The 15779-nt window shown below is 38.9% G+C and overlaps 1 protein-coding gene across 1 annotated transcript in view; it reads right to left on the reverse strand.

Annotated features, from left to right (window-relative positions):
* The window catches only part of LOC311612826 (protein S100-A12-like), a 266221-nt gene extending 252136 nt beyond the window's left edge, over positions 1 to 14085 (reverse strand). Inside the window, exon 1 of the mRNA XM_084866102.1 lies at positions 14079 to 14085. The gene's annotated coding sequence lies outside the window, so the exon portion shown is untranslated. The remainder of the gene's footprint in view (positions 1 to 14078) is intronic.
* Positions 14086 to 15779: the final 1694 nt, after the last annotated feature.

Below are 15779 nucleotides of genomic sequence, written 5' to 3' on the forward strand. Positions count from 1 at the left end.
GCATATTTCCATTCATGGGAAAAAAATATAAATATATATATATATATATATATATATATATATATATATATATATATATATATATAGCGAGAGGAGGGGGAGGGGGGAGGGAGAGAGAGGAGAGGTGTGGAAGGATGGAAGGATGGGTTGCTGAGATGTAAGCCGGGCTACCTCTGGATGATAGGTTTTAATTAACTGCTATTTTCTTTTTTATATTCTTCTGTGGTATATGAACCTTTAAAATTTGAATTAACCATTTTCCACAAAAAAATAAAAATCATTTCATTGTCTTTGACATAATGCTGAATAAGTATTTTGATGCTATAAATGATCGTGCTTTTTTCATAATAAAATATATCAATGTGATCCAACGTTTAATATAATCTAACATAGTGTCCCTTCTTCCTCTCCCACACACGGAGCTTCTTGATATTAGACCCAAACAATAACACCAGGAAACAATAAATCATGCTAGCTCACTTCTCCTCCGTCATTGTCACAGCCAGCTCAGCTTAAGTGATTCTCTGAGTTATCTGCTGAGCCAATGGTGGAGTGGGCAGGCCAATGTGTGCTCTTCATTGCAAGTACACTGTTATGATTCCAACAAAAAACAAACCCAGATGCCCTGCTTCTTTCTCCTACCTATTCTATACTCATACCTGCAAAATAGAATTCAAGTAGCTTAGCCAGTAGGGACAAGCCTGGTTATGTTGTAGTAACAAATTCCAAATCCCAAGGACTTACACCTATTATACATAGGCCAGTGCTCTTGGCATATACTCACTTCAGGGCAAGAATGATGGAGCATCTTCTCCGTGGAGCATTGTTTTTCAACCATGAGAGGGAAATATAGAGATGACACATTGTACCCAGCTCTCAAAACTCCTCCCCAGAAATAACATTTTCTAAAATTTTACTAGTCCAAGCTTTCTTCTACATGGTTCCAGGAGAACCGGAAATATTTGGTTTCTATCAATAGCAATCACAGTAGCATAGGCTTTTACACTCTCGAGCTAATGTTAATTCTTCAAACTTGTTTCCAGGTCACATTAACCAGGCACTCATTAACATAATTTTCCAAATGCTTACTATCTGGTTCAAGGCCATCCTCTGCTAAGAATGTGGGGCTTGATAGATGCACAGTCTTTAATAATACTTGCTTAAGCACATGTGATCAAATAACTTCACACATCTTTTCAAAGCAGTTGAGAACAGCAGGCCATAAACATATAGTAAAGGAAGATTAAAAGCTCTTGCTTTGTGTTTTTCTTTAAAATGAAACTGCCAAGTGAATGGACTAAAGTGTAGGACCATGAGATCTGAGTGGAAATCACACATACTGAATGGAGAGAGAAAAATAAAATCTATTTCTGGTAGCTGTGTGTAATGAAGCAAAAGCCAAGCAGTATGATGGGTGTGAGGTTTGGGTAATGCTATCTGTGATTAGAAGGGTATGGTTGTGTCAACAAATGTAATGAGGTTATGTTGAGTCAATTTACAGTTTATTCATGTACTTGAATATGTGGCCAGTTCCACCCGTGAGAGATTGTGATGGAAGCTGTGTGGCACAGGAGTGGAGACTAAATGTGGATTGTGGACTTGATTTATTCAGTGGGTAATGCTGCTCATTTTGTCACCATCAGAGGCCTTGCTTCTAAATTCACAAATGGTCGAGTAGCATCATGACTTGATGAGTATGAACAACTGTCATTTCTAAGGATTGAACGTTCATTTCTTTCTAACCACATGGGAATAAACTGCCAATGTCTGCTCTGGGATTCTGAATGGTGATAGTAAACCTTATTAGTTACTATTCTGGACCACTGTCACCCTCCCTGTCTTTTGCCAAGTTGACTAAAGGTCACTTAATTTTTCTTCATTAAAACATAGTGTCCCGGAAAATTCTGAAATTGTTGCTAAATGAAAACCAGTTAGAAAGCTGAGGCCAAAAATTGTTGGCAGCCTTCATGCCTAAATTATGCAGTCTACACATTGCAGGCAGCCTGTGGGTCCTGAGGCTGTCACAAATAACAGGAGAATGTGACTTTTCCTCCCAACAGGAAGGACGTCTGTCCAGTGGTCTGGGCCCTGGGCCATGCCTGAACCTTACTGAGCCTCCCAAGGAAAGCTTTCTGTTTCACCCACAGATGGAACTGCTATGAGGCCGAGAATACATATCCAGTAACGGTTTTTCTAAGCATGAAGCAGCCTAGCTCCTCACAAATCTGTGAACTGTATTTCTATTCCTCCGGATTCTCAAATGTGAAGACTGTTCTTGGTGTCACTCCTCCCTTCTTCTAGTACTTCTGGGTGCCCTGTGTGTTCATATGGCCGTGGCTTCCCAGCAGAGCCTCCCTGCAGTACCCACATTTTACCCATTACCATTTCTTTGTTAGCAGAGAATTGCATGAGTAGAATTTCTCCAGTGCTAGTGGGAGTGGGTTTTTTTACGGCATCTTGAAAAAAAAAATTTTTTTTAAGACTTGCATGGGAGAATGAGATGTGGTAGAAAGGTTTATTTGTGTGAAATTATATCCCTCGGTTTGTAAAAACCCATTTCCCTTAAACCATTTGTGGAAAAGGTGCAGCTAGGGATCTATCAGAGCTAAAAGCAAAGCCGGAGTCCATAGTTTCCTTTCCATGGTGAAGCTGGGTCTGACACAGCATCAGGCTAATCACAATCCATTGTGTGTGGGGCCCACATAGCTGTGGGCCATGTGAGTGAGTGCAGAAGCCTGAGAGCACACACCCTGCAACAAGAATCCCAAGAGAACAAGAAGATCAAGGAAGAAAGATAAAGAAATTCCCTGGTTTAGGAGTTTAAATATCAAATCTTCCCATGTGTGTAGTGGCAACACCCATTCTGACCAATGGCTTGTTCCCAGGTGTGATTGACAAACAAGCACCTTCCCACATCACCCAGACCTTACTGGGCATGGGTCTATTTCCAGTCCCTTCCCCCAGTGATCTGTTATTAATAACCAGTTTATTACAATGGTATCACCTTCTTCCACTTCTAGGTGTCCAGGTCTGATCATGGAGCCTTGGACCTTCCCCACTGTGATGAGCGAGCTAGATCCTCATTGTGCACTAGGCATTAATCTCAGCTGGTAACTCCCAGTGAGTAATGGTTACCAAAAAGGTACATTTGCTTTATAACAAAGTTATTTAATACCTTAATTCAAAAGAGTGACAAATAGTGGGAATTCTGGGACAAAGGATGTGGAAACTTTTAGGCTTGGGGTTGGGGGAGGTTCAAGGACCTTCCAATCAAACCACAAAAGTGGCTGATTTTCTCACCTAACTTTTAGGTTGACATAGCACATAGGTGAGACTGATTAAACAGAATGCTGCTGTTCTCAGGCACAGCCGTCCCTATCATGAGCTCAGGGGGATGCTTAACTTATGAAGTTGTTTCATGTACCACACTATACACAGCCTGAGAGTAGCCATTTGGGTAGTAATACAGATTTTTTCCTTGCACTGATACTGTGAAATTCAAATTTTACATCATTTAAGAAGAGAATTAGACAGTTACTGAACTAAGGATTCCCAGTGTCCATTGTAGTATTTAATTTTCAATATTTAAACTTTTTATTTTGCAGGTTTAACTTACAAAAACATGTACTCATCTACAAATTACACTTTGGTTTGTATAATGCCTCACCCAAGGAATCATATTCAGGAATACCCAGTCTTAATATTTCATTATAGAGTTACAGAACTGTGTCTATTACACTTGGGGGATTCTATTGTCCCCCTTCCTTTTTACTTTAAAGTGATTTGAGATGTATAGCTTAGTCTTAGGATCAATTTAATGTGAGAATCAAAATCAACATGTGACAATGTGAAGAAAAAAAGAAAGGAAAATCAAAACCATCCAAATCTATAAACGTAAAATTTCAGGCTGCCAAGTTTTATATCCAGAATAACTTCAACAATGTAAAAAATTATATACATAGGTTAAAAATTCCTAAATATTAGCAATGGTTGTCATTAGGATAGTGAGATTATAGAACAGATTTATGTTAAGAAAAAAAATAAATAAATGCTGTTTAAAAATAAAAGCACTGATACTGTAGTTATGAGATCTTTATTCCATCCTGGTTCCATTAAAAAGCAATTTTAAATGTAAAATAGGTTGATTTCAATGAGACTATTCAGAGAGTCATATGAAACAATGGGTTTTGCTTAGCACTATAAAAATATAAAGTGACTTTAAGGGGCCTCTCAAACATCCCCAAAGGCACATACATAGCAGCAAAGCCAGAGTGACTCCTATGCTTACCCACCTGCCCTTGGATCAGGCACATAGTAGGCAGTGGGTCTCAGAGCAAATCAGAAGTCTAGTTGTTAGAACTAAACTGTAAGGTCAGAGTGGGAAACGCAAGTTAGAGCCGCATCCTTGAACTCACTCACTTTATTCTTACCCTTGGGTCCAGAGAATGGAGCCAGACTGAGGTTGCAAAAATGAGTTCTCAGCAATGAGACTGGCAAAATATGGAAACAAGGCAACTAGTAGATCCAAAAAGAACTTTTTTAAAATAATGAAATGTTGGGGACAGATTCCATAAATGTTTCCTAGTTTGAGTCCTCTCTCTTAGGGACAGTTTCAATAATTGTGTTTTAGGACATGGGACTGCATTGAGTTTGGATGGTAATGAGCCATGCTGTGACAAATGCACCTTGGCAGTCCTCTTAGACAGAGGAATCCCAGTGGCAAGTACCAGCAGGTGTACACATGATCCAGGGATTAAGCCAAGCAAGGGATCCATCTGGCAGTTTTTCATCATCCAGAAAAAAAAAAATTACTGATAAGTGGGTCAGGGAAGGAAAAACAAGCAGGATCGCCTAAAGGCCCCGTTTGAGAAGCAACGCAGTTTTCCCTGAACACGGTAGTAAAGAAAAGCAGTTTCCTCACTGGTGCTTAGGAAGCATCAACATGGAACTCCCCAGAAGGTTCGAAGAGGAACTAGAGTAGAGTAAGGCTTCAAGGGAAATCTAACCATAATGAGGCAAAATGGTCTCTCAATTCATCATGACATTCATGTTTCTTTCTATGCCTCAGCAATGAAGGACTTACCACCAAGTAAGCAGAGGCGGCAGTTGACAGTGAGGAGAAATTGCATGGATGGTGGAATAGGGAAACAATGAACACTGGTAGGGGCCTCGAGACTAACTGCAGCAAATGAGAGCTGTAGTTCGTTCTGCTAACCTCGCTCCTCTGAGTTTCCCCTCACAGCTCTGTATGAGCTGCTGCCCCCAGCTATGTATGGAGAAGTGGATTAGCACGGCACAGGGCAGGAATTTTAACAGATATGGAGATAAACTGCTCAGATCCTCCAAGAAAGAACCCAAACTTCCCGGAGTAGGGTGACTGATAACTTCCAGCCCTTATCTGCTTTAGGACCTGTGTCAGGTCTGAGCTTAGGATACACTGTTTATGGACAGGCAGTACAAGTTGCAGCCATTTCTGGCCAAAGCAGGTCTTCTCCTTTGTTACGCATCTCCCTGGTACATTATCATAGATAAGGTTTGCATTGTGGTTTGACAATCCCTTGCCCAATCCAGCCTCCTTTTTTCCTTCATAAATTTTACTTCTCTTATAAACCTTTCCTCCTAACTCCATCTCAATGGCAGCTTCCCAAAACTCAGTACACAAGGACACGGGCTCTCTACTTCATCCTACCTTCATGTTTAAGCACCCAATAGACATTTGCCCGGAATCCAGCAGCTCTATCTTACATTCTGCATTTTTTTATATTGACTGTTTTCCAACCCTTAATTCCATAGGTGATAAAAGGTCCCTAGTTATTCCCATAAAGTGCTAAGGCTTCTGTCTAGTCTTAGGCTTTAAATCCACATCTCTGGAGATGTCATTTAATCCCTAGCAAAAATATGCTAAAGAGAAAAATGATAAATGAGTATAAATAAGTCCTTGACTTGCAGAAGAAAAATTTTTCAGCATAAATTGAGGGCAAAGAATAAGTAAGGAAACCAAGAATATGATCTCTGTGTAATGAATAAAAACATTTTTTTCACAACAACTAGCTCTGAATCACATTTCCTTTGGTGTTAAAGGTTCCATTTCAAACCATGACAATAAACGGAAACTGCCTGAAGTTTCCTCCTCTAAGGTTTTCCTATATCTCAGCCTCAACCTTTGCTTTGTCCTTAGTCCCATCTTTTTTGTCTCCTCCATTCTTCAGATTTGAATTTCCTTTGGTAGGCTCTTTTCATTCAGGTTAGATTTTGTTGAATGCCCAAGAGACTGATGTAATTCTGGCCAGTATCGATGGATTGAGTAAAGTCACTAATGGTTAAGTGAAAATTATTCCTGACATGAGAGGGAGTTGAGAGGAAAGATATGGCAGGGAGCCGAGGAGGAGAAAGTAGATTTCTGACTCTTGAACTTAGCAGATTTTAGACAAAAGCCACTATATGTAAGACATGGGTGTGACAGAATGCACTAATTGCTGTCATCAGGATTTCAGATGTACTTGAAGGTTGCTGGCAGTCCTGGCATACAAAATGATCAGGAATCTTCTTTGAAGGTAAGCACTGATTGTAACTATGCATAAAGGTCAGATCTCGTGTAGGGCTACAGACAAGTGTCCACTGCACTGGTATCCCTGCTACCTAAGGAACCAACTTCCAGCTCTCTCACTATCTGGACCTACCGTCAGCGTGCCTGCCTCTTTACTTGCTCTCTGCCTGTCTGACTTGCTGAGTAAGAATCACATTTGTTGGTGTCATATAACCATAAGCATATTTAAAACTCAATACTTTATAATTTTATAAAATTATAAACTGTTGAGTTTTAAAGTCATGTACCCTGAGCTTGTTATCTATCCACTGTAGATTAACAACTTAAATATTATTGGATTATCTATACAAATCTAAGTAGATTTTCCATTTTTTAAAAGCACACATAAAATGTTTTTAAAAAACTGACCATATATTAATCCATAAAGTAAGACTCAATAATTTCTAAGAAGGAGTGTGATATAGATTTCTCACTCTAACCACCAATCAATGACAAAGTTAGAAATCAATGACAAAAGGAAAAAAATTAAAAATTCACATGATGCCGAGACCGGTTTGGCTCAGTGGATAGAGCGTCGGCCTGTGGACTAAAAGGTACATTCCGGTCAAGGGCATGTACCTGGGTTGCGGGCACATCCCCAGTGGGGGGCGTGCAGGAGGCAGCTGATCGATGGTTCTCTCTCATTGATGTTTCTAACTCTCTATCCCTCTCCTTTCCTCTCTGTAAAAAATCAATAAAATATTTTTTTAAAAATTCACACGATATCATGAGAGAACTTAGAAAATAAGTATAACTAAGGGACATGACAATACCACATATAAAAAATTCTAGAATATAGCTGAAGATGTACTTAGAGGGAAATGTATAGCTTTAATATTAATGCTTCTATTTAATTTTTTAAATAATGAAAAGTAATGTGCTAACATACAATTTAAGAAGTCAAGTAGGAATGACAGAATAAAACAAAAATTATAGAAGAGTTAATAAAGAGCATATATCAACAGAATAGAAAACAAAGAAAGCTTAAAGTAAACAAACCTACATTGATTCTTTAACAAGATTAACAAAAGACTGATAGAGAAAAATGAAAGAAAACAAACCATATTGATATGAAACAGAGTATACTTTACAAATTAAGCAGAAATTAAATGGATAATAAAATTAATTTAATCCTCTCAAGTTTTTATTTTTATGATCTTTTAGAGGAGATCTAGAGTGGTCTTTATTCAAGGGAGAATTAATCCCCTTTCTTTTCTGCAATCTCTACGGAATCTTCCATATAATCAATGATATTTTTCCACAATGTCTAGGGGTAACTCAAATGATTACCACCCATCATTATGCTCAACGAAATAAAGTAATCAGACAAAGACATATACCATACAATTTCACTTATATATGGAATCTAAAGAATAATATTAATGAGCAAACAAAATTGAAACAGACTCATAGACACAGAGAGAGAACTGGTGGTTGCCAGGGAAGAAGGGGTTGGGGACTGATTGAAAGAAGTGAAGAGATTAAGAACAAATTGATAGTTACAAAATAGTCACAGGGATGTAAGAAAAGCATAGGGAATATCATCAATAATATTTCAATAACTATGTCTGGTGTCAGTTGGGGTACTGGAAATACCGGCGGAATACTTTGTAAAGTGTATGATTATCTAACCATTAAACTGTCCACCTAAAACCAATACAAAATAAAATTGAAAGAAAAAAGAAAAGATTACCAGCCCAGAGGAAGTTCTGAAATTGTTAGTCTTACAGCTATCTCATACTTTTTATTTCCTTAGAAATTGTTTTCTGGTGGTATTTCTTTCTAAGCAAACAGAAATTAGAAGACTTTTAGAACTTTTTCTCTTAGTAGCTCCCTCTTCTTGAGCCTTCTGTCCCCAATTCTAGCTTCTTTATATCCTTGAACTCAGTTCTCTGTCTCTTAAAAATATTATTGTTGAAATCTGTTTAGGTATCCAATTCCTACACCACAATCCAGGAATAATATTCAGGCAAAAAGCCTATGTGAGACAGGGCAAATCTCTCTCTCTCTCTCTCTCTCTCTCTCTCTCTCTCTCTCTCTCCCTCCCTCCCTCCCTCCCTCCCTCCCTCCCTCCCTCCCTCCCTCCCTCCCTCCCTTCCTCCCTCTCTCCCTCTTTCCTTTTTCTTTTCTCAGTGATCACGGTCCTGTTGTCCAATGTCTAGCATTAATTTGCTCTACTTTGTCTAGTTTTCTCATTGTTTACAATGAGAGGGTAATTCCAGACATTTTGCTCTCTTTTTGCTAGTAATGGAACTATACCACAGCTATTTAATTTTATTTTTTTATACCATAGCTATTTTAAATTATTTTCTGCTGTGTCCAATATCTGGGAATTGCCTATGGGTCTGTTTCTATTGCCAGATATTTCTGTTGATTATAAGTAACATCTTCCAATTTTTCACATGCCTAGTAATTTTGATTATATACCGATACAGTAATTGTGTGTCACACTGTCCAGACTACATTTAGGTCTTTTTCCAAAATAACTGTATTTTGTTCTAGAATTAGTTAAATTACTGGTGGATCAATTTTATTTTTGTGAGGGCTTCATTTTAGTCTTTATAAAGGTCTATTTCAGTTTCCCTAGTTTTAGTCATGGGACATAATGTTTATGTTTAAAGTGCAGACATTATATTGTTTCAGTGGAAAGTCGAAGCCTCTCTAGCTAGACTCAAACTCCAAACCCTTGGTCTCTCTTGCAGGGGAACATCACTGAAGTCTCTGCTGAGCTCTATCAGCCTTCTATTGTTTTGTTTTTTTCTTTGTGGTCTTTCTCTGAGCGTCTACAACTCAGGAGTCAGTCAAGGATTTGAAGAGAGTTTATTTGTAGATTTGGGGGCTCCTGCCACCGTACACTACCATATTTTGACTTTTATGTTTCCTCAGGCCACTGAGAATGCAGATTATTGCTTGAGCTCTTTCCCCTTAACACCTCATACACTTGGGATTACCTTCAGTAGAAAAGCCTTTATAAATGTGAATCTCACCCAGTGTGGTCTCTTTGTATCAAATATCAAAGCCCTTGCAGTTTTTGACTACTTTTCATCACTTTCTAGTACTTTGTAACAGTTGATTTAAACCTATTGTGCAGAATTTATAATTGTTATTGGCAGGAAGGTTATTCTGATACAAGCTACTCCATTGTTACTCAAAACTGTAACCAGTTCTTATGATTAACATACTTAGAAAATGGCACGCTTCCAATAGATTTTTAAATAGATTTGGTGGGCAAATAATTTTTTGCAACATATTTAATATTGAAGATTCTCCATACATTCTTTCAAATTTATATCTCTGTTGAAACTCTACTGTTGTCCTTCAAAACTTTTAATTTATTATCTATTGTGTGAAATATTCCCTGATTTTTTAAAAAGCTATTCCCCAGGCACTGATAAGTATTTAATAGATATTATTTTTCCAACCCTCATGAGAACCTACAAGGGAGGTAGTATCTCAGTTCTCATGTTATAGATGAAGGCAGCTTAGAAACTAAGAAATCTGGGATTTGAACCAAGCACTCTGTATATATTCTTGGACATTATGCTACTGCCTCTTGGCATAACTCTCCAGCCAAAAGTAATCTCTCTTTTCTTTAAATTCCCTTAGCACAGTAAATCCTTTCGCCCATTAATCATACTCTATTTCATTACTGGAGTGTTTTCTATTCCTCTACAGGCCTTGAAGTAAGAGGCCATATCTTATTCATGACCTTCCATGAGAAATTGTAAAACAGACTTGGATTCAAATCTCTCTCTCTCACTTACTGGTTGACCTTATATTACATTATATAACCTTTCTAATTTATTCCACAAATATAGTGGAGATGATAGCTTATTAAGTAGGATAATATACTATATTCACAATAATTACAGTAAGTGGAGGCCAGTATTATGAAAGTTCTTTGGGGGTGTTTTCTCATGTAACATCTTATTTAATCACCACAACAACCATGAAGTCATTAGTATCTCCATTTTCCAGAAGAGAAAGCTGGTGCTTTATAGGGGCGGTAGACTTTCAATAACTGTTTCTGAGTGAATGACTCTCAGCGTGGCCTTTAAATGCCTATCCAGACAGATTTTTGCACTAATAAGAAACCCTCGCCCACCGTTCCCCCTTACATGGGGGCAAGGTGAAAGGTTGCCTAGCAGCTCTCAAATCAATCCTTGAAAGGGAAAGCAGCTGACCCTTTGCCAGTATTCTCTGGCCTAATTGACTACCCTGCAGCGAAAACCTTTATTTTGAAACAGGACTCCGCAGCCACCGCTGGCTAAAAAGACAAAAAAAAAAAATGTCCTTAACTGTTTGTTTTGCTTGGGATAAAGTGTCCTGAACTCATAACAAATGTCCTCTTGTTAGCAAATGGAAAACCATAATTAAGCCAGCTTTTTCACCACTTTTAACGAGCTCTCAGTTTCCTCTCCACCTCACTCCCTGTTTTTTAATGAGATACCAATTTCCTCCAGCCCAATACTTGCGGATACTTTAGGCAAGAAAACAGATAGCTTGGATTGTTGTCTTAGTGTGAAGTTTTGCTATTAATTTATTCATCTGCGACCTGTACCACCCTCTTCTTGTGCTAAATGGCCTGTTAATCTTTAAAAATTAACAAGGTGCCTCAGGCCAAAATATGAAAGAGAAAAGGGAAAAAGAAATGAAAGAGGAGTTTGAGGAAGGAAAGGTTTCTACTTAGGGTATCATGGAGATTGTTATTTTCACCCTGCTGCCTCCGACTGTGGCATCTTCTGGAGACACAGGCCCACAACCCCTGTCCAATTAAGATCCAAGTGAAACCCAACCTGCCCAGACTGGGAAGCAGGTTGGAGCCTCACTGACCAGGGGGCCTGGAGCAGCAGACAGCTCCTGGAAGATGTACAGGTGGAGAAGGGCAGAGAGATGGTCTTTCTGAAGGCTGTAGGATCTGCCCAACCCCACCTGCTGCCTGGCATATGGAGAAAGGTATCCATGGCAGATCTGGGCTACAAACTGCTTATTTATGAATAGTTCGTTGTTGTTGTTTTTAATAGTTTTAATAGCTCTTTAAGAGTTTCAGAAATCCCGCAGCTGAAACCAAATATTAGGTTTGCACTTGAAAAAAAAAATGCTGTTCCTTGTATGTGTTTGGCCCCCCTTATAAAAACCCCACTCCTGTGCTGGCAGTTGGAAACCCAGTGACCCTCTAAAGCCAGGTCAACTGTTTCCAACACAAACTGCACTGGCTTCTGCCTTTATATGTGACTGCACTTCTCTCTCTTCCCCTCTGCAAACACAGCTTCTTCAGTCATCATAATTACACTTCACTTAAACAACAATAAATTATTGAGATAAAATTCACCCGTGTAAAGTATACAGTTGATGGTCTTAGCATATTCAGAAAGTTGTGCAAACATCACCAAGATGTAAGTTTTGAACATTGTCTTCGCCATAAAAAGAAACCTCGAGCCATTATCAGTCACCCCTCATCACTCCCCAAACCCCACCTCCAGTCCATGCCCTAGGCAACTACTAATCAATCTGGATTTTCCTATTCTGGACATTTCATATAAACTGAGTGGCATTATATGTGTTCTTTGTCACAGGCCTCTTTTAATTAACATGACGTTCAAGGTACTTAAATCAGTACTTCATTCCTTTTTTCTTTAAGGTTTTAGTTGATGCACTCTTCTTTCATTCCTAATTTTAGTAAATTTTTTTTCTTAGTTTAGCTAAGCATTTGTCAATTTTGTTGATCTTTTTAAAAAAATCACCTGTTTGTTTTGTTAATTTTCTTTATTGTTTTTATGTTATGTATTATTCTTTACTTTTATTATTCGTATTCTTTAAAACACACACTCACATCTAGCCATGTCCAACTCTTATAAGACAAAGAGGTTATTCTGATCTAAACCTCCTCTTTAATCTGTCTCTTCACTAATGTTATGGACAATAAGTCTCCCAGGCTGATGACACGTGGAAAAACATGCATCATACTGGCAACATGTCCCATTACTATCAATCTCTCACAACAATCATACAGTCCATCTAAACTAAAGGAGAAAAATAAAGAGGGAGAATTGGAGAAGACAGAATCTGCATTTGAAAGGACTGTCAGAGCTACCTACCTCATTAGAGTTTTTGTTTTGTTTTGTTTTGTTTTTGTGGCTTTTGTCCATGACTTCCAGCATTACTTTCTGTCTTGTTCCTTAGCTGTATAATTAGAACTTCTTATTTGATGAACCGACTCAACTATTTTTTAATACTAGGGATGCCAAATACTTGGCATGCATTTTATCTCTTTACCTTGTTGATGGAAGATATTAATAATCCTACCACTTTTCCTAAACTCATATGTAGTCATACAGTTCTCCTCAACATAGAAGGGCTCCACCTAACCACCTCCAGCACCTATGACCCAACAATTGCAATCCTGGGCATTTATGCAATATGAATATATATACATATATATGCCTAAGCGACCATTATGACCAAATGACTGATGACTGGAACAACCAGTTGACCAGTCGTTATGACACACACTGACCACCAGGGGACAGACACTCAATGCAGGAGCTGCCCCCTGGTGGTCAATGCACTCCCACAGCCAACCTCCTGCAGTCCCTCCCCATGACTGGCCGACCACCCCCCACCTGATGGCCCAGATTGGGAGGACCCGCCAGCAAACCTCCAGGATCCCTCCTCCAGGCCAGCTGGCACCCCCATAGGCTTCAATCGCTGGCTAGGGTGAGGGACCCCACCTGTGCCCGAATTCGTGCAACAGGCTTCTAGTGTGTGTATATATATATATGTTGACAAAAGACATGTCCTAGAATTTTCACATCAACACTATTTGGAACAGCCCTAAACAATGATCTATCAAATATTTGTCAATAGTAGATTGAATACAAATGTACAGTATCTTTATACAATGGGTTAGAACCTGGCAATGAGAGTAAACACTCTACAACTACATTGGACAATATAAATGATGCTTACTAACATAACACTGAACCAAAGAAACCAAACACAAAAGAATACATACTGTGACTTCCATTTATACATAGTTTAAAACCAGGCAAAACTAATCTGTGCTATCAGGAATCAGGATAATGGTTTCCCTGGGGAGAAAGTTGGAAAGAATGGTGAGGGTGGTTTCCGGAGAATGAGTAATGTTCTGTTTCTTGATCTGATGCTCAGTGTCACCCAGAGCACTGAGTTTGTGAAAAATAGTCACCCCATAGTCTTATGATATAAGCATTTCTCTGTATGTGTATTAGATTTCAATAATATGTTTTTAACAGTTTGGTTTACTCATCTCCCTAAGTGGACTATGAATTCCTCCAGTTTTCAGGACATGTTTTTATTTCATTGACTCGCCCTGGGATTTGGGCCAGTGAGGGAAATGTAACAGAAACATGTTTGCTTTGCTTACTTGCTATTCCTATCTTACATTTCAATATTCTGTCCCTGGTGAAATCCCACTTGTTGGAGTCTGCCTAGTACCTGATTCTGTAATTACCCTCAATGCACAAGGCCCAGCACTCCTGGAAAGCTTTGTAACTTATTCCAGCCCAGGCTAGTAACTTCATGGCATCCCTACTCACGTTCTGCATTCTGTTTTGGATACCTTGACTCCCTCCCTTTGCTGCCAGGCCATGATAAACTGTGAGATTATATCTATTCCCTGGTAACCTAGATTCAACAAATAGACTTGGAATACATAAAAGAAGAAAATTTATTGGCACAATAGCTCGTGGTGTGTCTAGAAATTGTAAGAGTCACATACTGTTCAGCCCTAAGACAGGAAACGTTTTAAGGACTCTCAAATGCTACAGATATTGTCATTCATGTGAGTTGCAGGACCACTCTCAGCATCTTTTGAATTGGGGCTTCAATGTCGTGTTCCCTTGGAGGCTGATATAATTACACCTGAGTTTGGACCAAGCTCAGGGAGGTCAGTTGGCTCAGGGAATATTGACTGAATTACGCTGTGATGATGAACAACCCTAAAATCACAGTGATGTATAAAAAGCATTTATTTCTTGTTCAAACTATATCCACTGTAGACCACTTACAACCCTATGGCTCTGCTCCACATCATCTTCCTTCCAGGATTCTGGTTGAATGAATATTTTTCAGGGATAGTCCTACCTTTGTGCTACAGACAAAAGAGTATATTAGATTATGGTTCATAAAAAATAACAATTCACACTTCATATTCTTCTACTCATAATTTAAGCTCTGGTATTTTTAGCCTAAACAAATTAGGGTGGAGACAAAGACTAGGTATTGGCTCTATAAAAACCATCTTTGCTGCAACCTTCCCTTGACCTTTGCAGACCCATCCGTCCCCCACCCACACATACTGTGTAAAGATGGAGCCAGGTGTCCTCTTCAAAGCGTGTGGTTGATGGGAATGAAACTTGTAACCTGGAATGTGTTTACTGATGTACCTGGATCCATTTATCCAACTATCCTCATCTAGACAAGTATGTGGTCTGAAGAAGAAGAATAAACAAAGACAGGCTCTTGCCAAGACCATCCTAGACTCTGCCCTCAGCTTAGTTAATGAAAAGTTAGTACTTTCTGAAAATGTCTAAAGGTTTCCTGTGGAAACAGTCACTGGGGAGGGAGGGGTGAATGGGCAGATAGCAGAAGATTTTTAGGACAATAAAGCTACTCTGTATGATAATATAATGGAAGATTCAAGTTATTATACATTTGTCAAAACCTACAGAACATACACCAAAGTGAATCCTAATGTAAAGTATGGGCTTTGAGTGATAATGATGTGTCAATGTAGGTTTACTAATTGAAACAAATGTCCCACTCTGGTGTGTGTGTTGGGTGGGGGAGGGCGTGTTTATAATGGGGGAGGCTATGCATTTGTGTGGGGAGGAGGTACACGGGGAATCTCTGTACCTCCTCTTCAATATTGCTGTGAATCTAAAACTCCAAAAATACAGTCTATTTTTTAAAAAAAGTTATAGAAATATTTTGCTAATTCTTGAAAAGCCTGAACAAAAGACCACAGAATGTCCAGAAACATGAGTCAGAGGGTGGCTTTTGCAAACAGGACAGGAGTCCCCTGGCCTGTCATAACAGATCTGGTCAAAATCATGTCCTCCAGAAAGGGCTCATAAAAAGTAGAACACTGGACAGATAAGCATAGTTCAATACACAGAACGTCTAGTGGGTCTGAGTAGATGAACTGAGCTAC

The sequence above is a fragment of the Pipistrellus hanaki genome (genome assembly GCF_964339955.1).
Source record: "Pipistrellus hanaki genome assembly, chromosome: 18".
Taxonomy (NCBI): domain Eukaryota; kingdom Metazoa; phylum Chordata; class Mammalia; order Chiroptera; family Vespertilionidae; genus Pipistrellus; species Pipistrellus hanaki.